Source organism: Callospermophilus lateralis, unplaced genomic scaffold (genome assembly GCF_048772815.1).
Source record: "Callospermophilus lateralis isolate mCalLat2 unplaced genomic scaffold, mCalLat2.hap1 Scaffold_107, whole genome shotgun sequence".
NCBI classification, from domain to species: Eukaryota; Metazoa; Chordata; class Mammalia; order Rodentia; family Sciuridae; genus Callospermophilus; species Callospermophilus lateralis.
Window position 1 is genome coordinate 402,818 of NW_027510917.1, and position 9,582 is coordinate 412,399.

The window sequence follows — 9,582 nt, forward strand, 5'->3', positions numbered from 1 at the left end:
GAGTTGATGAATGGATTTGTCAAGAAGCATTTCTACTTTCTACTACATGTGATGAATGGATTTGTCATGAAACATTTCTACTTTCTACTACATGTGATTAATGGATTTGCCAAGAAGCATTTCTACTTTCTATTACATGGGATGAATGGATTTTCCAAGAAGCATATCTACTTTCTATTACATGTAAAGCTTTATTGTTCATCAATTGCTTATGTATTCGTACTTACTTTTGAATATTTCAGGTCATTTACCCTGTTAGTAGTGTGATTATTCTGGCTCTGAGCTTGTCCTCTCAGTCTAGGTAGCCCTCAAGTGTAGACACCATATTTTAATCTATCATCACAATATTTAGCCATGCAGGAATCTCAGCCTTACTAGACCATTAGAATCACTTGGGTGTACCAGAAAGCTGCACAGGTCTGTTCCGCATCCCAGATGTATTAAACTAGGACCTTCAGGACTTTGGCTTGAGATTTCACTCTTGGGCAGAAAAATGGTTGAATCAATGAGTAAACAATCATACTGTATGTACAGTTGTCCCTCAGTATCCTTGAGAATCTGGTTTCAGAACCTCTCCTGGACTCTCAAATCCATGGATGTTCAACACTTTATACAAAGTGGCATAATATTTGTATAACCTATACTTATTTTTGGTATATTTTGAATTATCTCTAAATTACTTATAAAAATAGTACAATGTAAATTCTATGAAAATACTTGTTATAATGTTTTGTTTAGGAAATAATGACAAGAAGAAATGTCTATACATGTTCAGTAAAAATGCAATTTTTAAAATATTTTTAGTTGCATATAGACACAATACCTTTATTTTACTTGTTTGTTTTATCTATTTTTTAAAATGTGAGACTGAGGATCAAACCCAGTGCCTCACATATGCTAGGCAAGTGCTCTACCACTGAGCTACACCCTATCCCATAAATGCAGTTTTTTTAAAAAAATATTTTTACTTTTATTTTTGTAGTTGTCGATGAACAGCATCCCTTTATTTTATTTTATTTTATTTTATTTTTATGCAGTGTAAGGATCAAACCCTGTGCCTCACACATGCTAGGCAAGCACTCTGCCACTGAGCTATAGCCCCAGCCCTCAAAGAAATTTTTTTAAAGAAAGTTTTTGATCCTCAACTGGTTGAACTATGGATATAGGAGGCTAGTTAAATCAGTCAGGATAGACTACAGCAGGCTATGATAGATATTAACCCCCAAATTTCAATGGCTTAAAATCAAAAAGATCTGTGTTTTGCTCACATTATGCGACCATGATAGTTTGGTAGAGGGCTCTGCTCAATGGAGAAAACATCTTAATGGGCATTATTGTTTTCCTATCAGAGAGACATATCTCAGGCTCATCTCTCACTAGCATTAAATGCTCCACCCAGGAATGGCACAAACTCCTTCCATGCACACTCTTTGGTCAGGACTAGTCACGTGACCTGGAAGTGCAATCCTGCAGGTTCCCAGAAGGTGAAGAGCCAGAAGTCATTGGTGAGCAGTGCAAATGACTACCAGACTCTACAAAATTGGCACCATCAACTTTATTTCTCAGCAATACTTACAAGGTGTGTTCAAGGCCAAGTATAAAATATGGAGTGGGATTTCATTTTTTTTTTTTTTTTTGGTTTGGCTCAGGGCCCTATTTTTTTGTTTTGCTTTTTTTTTTTTTAGTTTAATGAGGCTAGATGGTATATGGCATTAAACTTGGTGGTTAAAAGCCTGAATGTCCAAACCTTCAGCTCTGCCACTTACCAGATGTGTGAGCTGGACAAGTTAAAGACCATTTATACCCATCAAAGAGATAATCAAAGGATGTGAGAGGCCAATGAAGGAGGTTCTTTCTCAAATTGAGTGCTTAGAACAAGACAGCACTTAACTGAGTAGGACTGATGGGGAGAGGGCTATGTTAGGAGGTTTCACAGGAATTGGGGTAGCTCCAGATGGCAGGGAGGATGCGTTTATCCCTCATAAATTTCTGCCTCCCTGCTTGACCCAGTGTGAATGTTTGGGCTGAAGAATCAGAGAAGCCAACTGGAGTTGGTTTAACCACATGAATTAGCTAAGGAAAGGGAATGTACAGGCTTCCTACAGATTTTCTCTCTCTCTCTCTCTCTCTCTCTCTCTCTCTCTCTATATATATATATATATATATATATATATATATATATATATATATATACTCATATATATAATATATGAGTATGGGGATTGAACAAGGATCTTGCATGTGCAATCTACCACTAAGCTACATCTCCAGCCCTTTTAAAAAGGATTTATATTGAGATATGGTCTCACTAAGTTGTATAGTCTAACTTTAAGCTTGCCATCTTCCTAGCCTAGCCTTCCAAGTAGCTGGGAATACAGGCATGTGCCACCTCATCTGCCCGGGGCTCTCTCTTAAACCAGATAAATTTCTTGTACCACTGTCTCTAGCATGTTTCCCCCAAATATCCTGGGCTCTAATGGGCTTTGGCTTATGAGAAGCCAAAGCCAGTGTTTGGGGGTAGAAATACTACCTGCTTTAAGTAGAAATGGTATTTCATGAGAGGATGTCAGGCACCCCATAGAATCATTGTTAGGGCTGGAGAAATCATTGACCAAAAAAACTGTTTTAGATATGACAGTTTGGATTATAGGCCTGTGTCATTGCACCTGGCAACAGTTTTACTTTAAATTGCAGTATTATTATGAAACTTTATATATACTTGATTTGCATCCACCTTTCATAAGAGACACCTCATTGAAAGGGAGAAAGTTTGTGGTGTATATTTATGATCATTTTTATGAGCTTTATCAGAGTGTATAACATAGATAAGGTTCCTAGAGGATAAATTGTCAAGACTAAATTATATGATACTTAGACTTTTCTGACACGTAGGTTGGGGTTTTCAAAGATTAAAATGCTTTTTACAAAACAAAATTATGTCTATGAAGTTGCTACTCAGAGTGTATTTTACATTTTTCCCCCAGGTCTTTATCAGTACCATATGCTTATCAGTGCTGTGCATTTTGGGGCTGTGACTCTTATGCAAATTTAAACATAGAAGATAACAGCCTTCAAGATACCATAGTGTGACAAAGGAAAAAGGCAAGTACATGAACCTTTAGAAACAGAACACTCCCTAAGGCATTAATCAAAATGCATGTGTTGTAATCAGTTTGGGAAGGATCAATATGAGGTCTGTGAGAAAAATGGCCTTTCCTGTGTTACTGGCATATTTAATGTGTTATCAAGCCACATTTGTATACAATGAACTTTAACATCATGCAGGGGAGAGAAAATTGTGGGAACATTTGGTTCTTTTGAGCTGCCCACTTTTAATTCAACATACTTTGTTGTATATTCATGTACCACTGATGCAGCAAATGTCACCAGCACTGCTGAAAATGAAGAGCATAGTCAAATAATTATCCATTGTACACCCCCAACAGGTAATGATCAACCCATTTGGCTGTAATATTTTACTTTAAGTAAACATTGGGCAAATATATCTAATCTTCCTGGCGATGGATGTTATTTCTATTTTATAAGAGTGGGGCTAGATGATCCTGTAAGGCCTTCTGATTCATAGTGTGGTCAGTGTACCAGCATCTCTTGCAGAATCTCAAGCTCATACCACTGAATCAGAATCTGCATATTAACAAGCTCTTGCAGGGGAGGGTCATGTACATCAAGTTGGAGAGGGAATTTCTTGATGGTCCTTTAGGTCTAGAACTAGTTCTGAAGTAAGTCACAGGTCCATAATTTTTTTTTGTTTTTATATTATTCTTTATTTATTGTAGTGCCAGGGATTGAATCCAGGGCCTCCAAAATGCAAAGCTTGTGCTTTATTACTGAGCTTTGTCCCCAGTCTTCTTCTTCTTCTTCTTCTTATTATTATTATTATTATTATTATTTCATTTCATTTTTGGGTATTGATTGAATCCAAGGTTTCTTAACCACTGAGCCACATCACCAACCTGTCTTACTTTTTCATTTTGAGGAAGGGTCTCATTAAGTTGTTTTGGGCCTCACTAAGTTGCTGAAGCTAGTTTTGAACTTGTGATCCTCCTGCCTTAGCATCCTGTGCCACTGGGATTATAAGCATGGACCTATAATTTTTTTAAATGCAATCTTGTCTATTATTTCTTATTTAATTCATTGAAGTTGTAGTTTTAGGAAAGTTATTAAATGATTCCAATGTTTACTTGATTGTAATGTCATATTCTGCTTTGCCTACCAGAGAACTTTGATTTATACTTTTACCATAAAGGCAAGATTTTAAATATTTTTTGTTAAATCAGGTGCTACCAAATAGATTCCTATTAGTATGATGTCACAGGATGACCTGGCCATTAATTTTGGGGGTAGGGAGGGTGACGGGGTAACAGGGATTCAACTCAGGAGCACTCAGGCACTGAGCCACATCCCCAGCCCTATTTAATATTTTATTTAGAGACAGGGTCTCACTGAGTTGCTTAGCAACTCAGTGTTGCTGAGGCTGGCTTTGAACTCACAATCCTCTGGTCTCAGCTTCCTGAGCCACTCGGATTGCAGGTGTGTGCCACCATGCCTGGGTTGGCCATTAATTTTATAACTTAGAATCATCAGCGCTGTGAATTCACTAATAACTGATGCTGAATTGTGAGCTTCTTAAGGGTCTATGTATGTATGCTTTGAATATTTAACCCATTTCCTTGTGTGGAGAAGGAGAACAAACTTAATTTTAACAGATGAGTAAGTGCAGCTAGCATGAATCATTTATGTAATTTATTTTATTGTGCAGATATTAATTTTTGGCAGTTAGGAGTGCAGTTTACTCTTTTTCCCATGAATGATTCAAGTGTTGGAGATTTTACACAGACCTGATGATCAGTGAGAAGGAAACAACATACTTTTTGGAGGGGATGGTGGTACTGGGGATTGAACCCAGGGGTGCTTAACCATTGAGCCACAGTCTCAGCCCTTTTTTATATATATTATTTATAGAGGCAGGGTCCCACTGAGTTGCTTAAGGCCTTGCTAAGTTGCTGAGGCTGGCTTTAAATCCATGATCCTCCTGCCTCAGCCTCCAGAGCCTCTGGGATTATAGGTGTGTGCCATTTTGCCTGGCAGGAAACAGTATTTTTGTAGTACTGGACACACCTATAATCGGGTTCATTCTGGAGACTGAGGCAGGAGGACTGCAAGTGCAGGGCCAGTGTCAGCCACTTAATGAGACCCTTGCCAATTTAGAGAGATCCTGTCTCCAAATAAAAAGTGAAAAAGGTTGGGTATATACTTTAGTGGTAGAACACCCCTGGGGTTAGTCCCTATACTACCCTCCCCGCAAATAAAATGTGAGAAAGAACTTTCATTCTAGCACTTCCTGACGGTTCAGAGTGAAAAGAAATTTGACTAAAAATTTTGTGTTCATTGAAAATCAGATAAATGATGCAGAACTGTAGTTCTATTGTATATGTCAAATTTCATGACAGTTCGGAAAGTTAAAACATCTTTTAGGCAATCATAATACATAGTTATCTTGCTCTTTATAGTCAAACATTTTCACTTCCTAATTATAAATGAAATATTTTTCATTTGCGACATTACCAGCATGTCAAAGTCAGTTATTAGAACCAGCAATTCAGCTACTAAGTGCATTCTTGCGATCCTATATATGTATGTATATAAGTATGTGTGTGTGTGTGTGTGTGTGTGTGTGTGTATGTATATATATATATATATATATATATATATATATGTTTTACTATTATATAGGGGTTTTGTTTTGTGCCAAGCTTTGTATGAATATTTAACATTGATTATCTACCATAACCAACTTCAGCAGTTTGCTGTTAAATGCCATAAGAAACTGGGTTTAAAATGTTACAAATCTGTGTATATACATACATATACAGTTATAAAATATATAGAGAGCTGGGGTTATGGCTCAGTGGTAAATGGTAAAGCTTTTGCCATGTTGGAGGCACTGGGTTCAATTCTCAGCACCACATATAAACAAACAAACAAACAAATAAATGTTCATCAACAACTAATATGAATATTTTTTTTAAAAATGAAGTACATAGGGATAAGGAAGGAAGAAAAAAAAGCTAATATTTACTAAAGTTCCAGTATGTGCCCAGAAGCCTGCTTAAGTATTTATGTATGCAAATTTACTTAAGCAGTCAACTGTATTAAGTAGGCATTATTATCTACATATCAGAAAATGCAACTTATTAGGCTTAAGTGGCTTTTTTAAGGTAAGAGTAGCAAGTTATGAACTATCTGATTCCAGACCCTCAATATTTTAAGTAACTTTATTTGGTAGATACTGTGCTTTGTATATTTAGTATAAGGAAAAGTAGAGGGCTGGGGTTATAGCTCAGTGGTGGAGTGCTTGCTTGGCATGTGTGAGGCACTGGGTTCAATCCTCAGCACCACATAAAAAAAAAGATATTGTGTCCATTTACAACTAAAAAAATATTTAAAAAAAGAATAAAGTAAAAGAAAATGTAGAAAATTTCTTGGAAATATCTCTATATGGCCTTACCAAATAATAAAAGAAAGTTATCCTGGTTATGTTTTGTTTCAGTACTGGTGATTGAACCCTGGGGAGCTTTACTACTAAGTACCCTCCCTGGAGCCCTTTTTATGTTTTTAGTTTGAGACAGGATCTTGCTTATTTGATGAAGCTGGCCTTGAACTTGCCATCCCCTCCTGCTTAAACCTCTTCAGTCCCTGGGATTATAGGTGTGTGCCAGCTACCCCAAGATATTAAGCTGCTTAATTTTTAAAGTAGCCTAGTCTGTGACTGAAATATCTTAAAAGCAATATTTTTTTTCAGTTTGGTTCAATTCAATTAGGTAGCTGATTTATTCTAGATTCAACCATCATTAGTCATTCTATCAAGAATATTAAATAAAATATGGTATTTTCTAAATTGTCTTTCATGTTTCTGTTTCTTTTTAATGTTAGGTGCTTTTAAGCCCCGTGAATATTTACTGGGAAGCTGGATGATACGTCCCACCATGTGGTTCATTTTCTTAGTTGCATTGTTTTTCAACCTGCTAGTCATTTTAAAAACCTTCACATCTTGTACATCACTCCCTTCCTCCAAGTTGTTCATAGGCTTGATTTCTGTGTCTAACTTATTCATGGGAATCTATACTGGCATCTTAACTTTTCTTGATGTCGTATCCTGGGGCAGATTTGCTAAATTTGGCATTTGGTGGGAGACTGGCAGTGGCTGAAAAGCAGCTGTGTTCCTTACAGTTTTTTCCTCAGAAAGTGCCATATTTTTATTAATGTTAGCAGCTGTTAAAAGAAGGTTATCTGCAAAAAATATCATGAAAAATGGGAAAAGCAATCATCTCAAGCAGTTCCAGATTGCGGCCCATTTTGCTTTTCTGGGTGCTGAAGTATCAGGCTGTTTCCCCCTTTTCCATAGAGGGGAATATTCTGCATCACCCTTGTGCTTGCCATTTCCCACAGGAGAGACGCCATCATTAGGATTTACTGTGATTTTAGTGCTGTTAAACTCACTAGCATTTTTATTAATGGCCATCATCTACACTAAACTTTACTGCAACTTGGAAAAAGAAGACCTCTCAGAAAACTCACAATCTAGCATGATTAAGCATGTTGCTTGGCTAATTTTCATCAATTCCATCTTTTTTTGCCCTGTTGCATTTTTCTCATTTGCACCATTTACCACTACAATCTCTATCAGTCCTGAAATAATGTAGTCTGTTACTCTGATATTTTTCCCATTGCCTGCTTGCCTTAATCTGGTCCTGTATGTTTTCTTCAATCCAAAATTTAAAGAAGACTGGAAGTTACTGAAGTGACGCATTAATAAGAAAAGTGGATCAGTTTCAGTTTCCATCAGTAGCCAAGGTGGTTGTGTGGAACAGGATTTCTACTATGACTGTGGCATGTACTCACACTTGCAGGGTAACCTGACTGTATGTGACTGCTGTGAATCTTTTCTTTTGACAAAACCAGTATCATGCAAACACTTAATAAAATCACACAGCTGTCCTGCATTGGCAGTGGCTTCTTGCCAAAGACCAGTGAAATATTGGTCTGATTGTGGCACACAGTCAGCCCACTCTGACTGTGCAGATGAAGAAGACTCCTTTATCTCAGACAGTTCTGACCAAGTGCAGGTGTGTGGACAAGCCTGCTTCTATCAGAGTCGAGGATTCCCTTTGGTATGCTACGCTTACAATCTACCAAGAGGCATAATCCACTTGAATCTAATGTATGAAATATGATATGTCAAGAGCTTTGTAATTTTTGAACAACCAATAAAAAATAAAAATAAAAATAAAACAATACCAATCAAAAAGAAAAACTAATTTAAGTGAACTTAATAAAATCTTGGTGAAATGGCAAAAAAAATTAAAAAATAAAACAAACAAACAAAAAAAAGCGATCTACCAAGAGGTAAAGACTGAACTACTGTGTTTGTAACTGTTTCCCCCATCAACCAAATTCACAGTGTTTATAGAGTGAACCCTATTCTGTTCTTTCATCTGGGAAGCACTTCTGTAATCACTGCCTGGTGTCACATAGAAGGGAAGGTGGCAGTTTATTTCTCAAATCTGATATTTTTCAAAGAACAGGTGCCTAAATTATTAATTGGTGAAAAATGCAATGTCCAAGGAATGGTGGCCTATTTAAAACAGAACTTGAAAAGGATTTTGGGTGTGGTATAGCAATATAACTTTTAGGTTTTTTAGATCCATAAGGAGCAAATTTATACCTATTTCTGAATTAAGCACAAGATAAAGGACAGCTGTTAATATTTTTAAAAAAGGTAGTTCAAAATGTGACTTTATATAACTGACAAAAACGTCTTGCTAATTTTACCTAATATTTGATCATTAATCTCAGGACAACTTACTACAGGGCCAAAAAAGGGATTGTCTCCCAAGTAGAACTGTGAGAGTACGCATAGGTATCATTGTTTTCTATTTCCACTTTTACATGAGAATCACAAATTTTGTTCAATTGCTTTATAAATCTATATAAACCTGAAGATGTTTTAAAAACCATATTAACAGCTGTTAGAATAAAAAAATCAGTACATTTGTTTGGGGTCATTTTACATTGCTTTATTATGCTTACCATGATTTTCAGTGTTTTGCAATTATATTACTAGTACAAAATAAATGGCTAATTGATGTGTTAGTTTAAGTAGTTTTGGCTACACTACTTACTAATGAGATTTTAATAGTACCTAAGGGATTTGATGGCTCCATGTAATGTTCCCATTAATGAATGCTTCTTAATATCATTGGTTCTACTGATATTTTCCAGTTTTGTTCTTATGTCATCTATTTACAGTATGGATTATACAAAAAGTAAACTGGGGTCATTTTTTTAATTGGAGGAAGCTGAAAATAAATATAACACAAAGCACTTAAATTTATTTCTTAGTGAACTGGATTCTCTTAAACTTATGTTATTACTTGGAAGCTTCTATAAAATTTTCCCATACCATGACTTACAAAAAAACCTATTCAATAGTTCATATGCTGAGTTCTTGTTACACTAGACAGACATATCATTAAGTGGGGGGGGGAGGGGGAAGGATAA

At 36.2% G+C, this 9,582-nt stretch overlaps 1 pseudogene; it reads left to right on the forward strand.

Annotated features, from left to right (window-relative positions):
- Nucleotides 1–1,706: 1,706 nt before the first annotated feature.
- LOC143386231 (leucine-rich repeat-containing G-protein coupled receptor 4-like) lies at nt 1,707–8,255 on the forward strand (annotated as a pseudogene).
- The last annotated feature ends 1,327 nt before the right edge of the window (nt 8,256–9,582 follow it).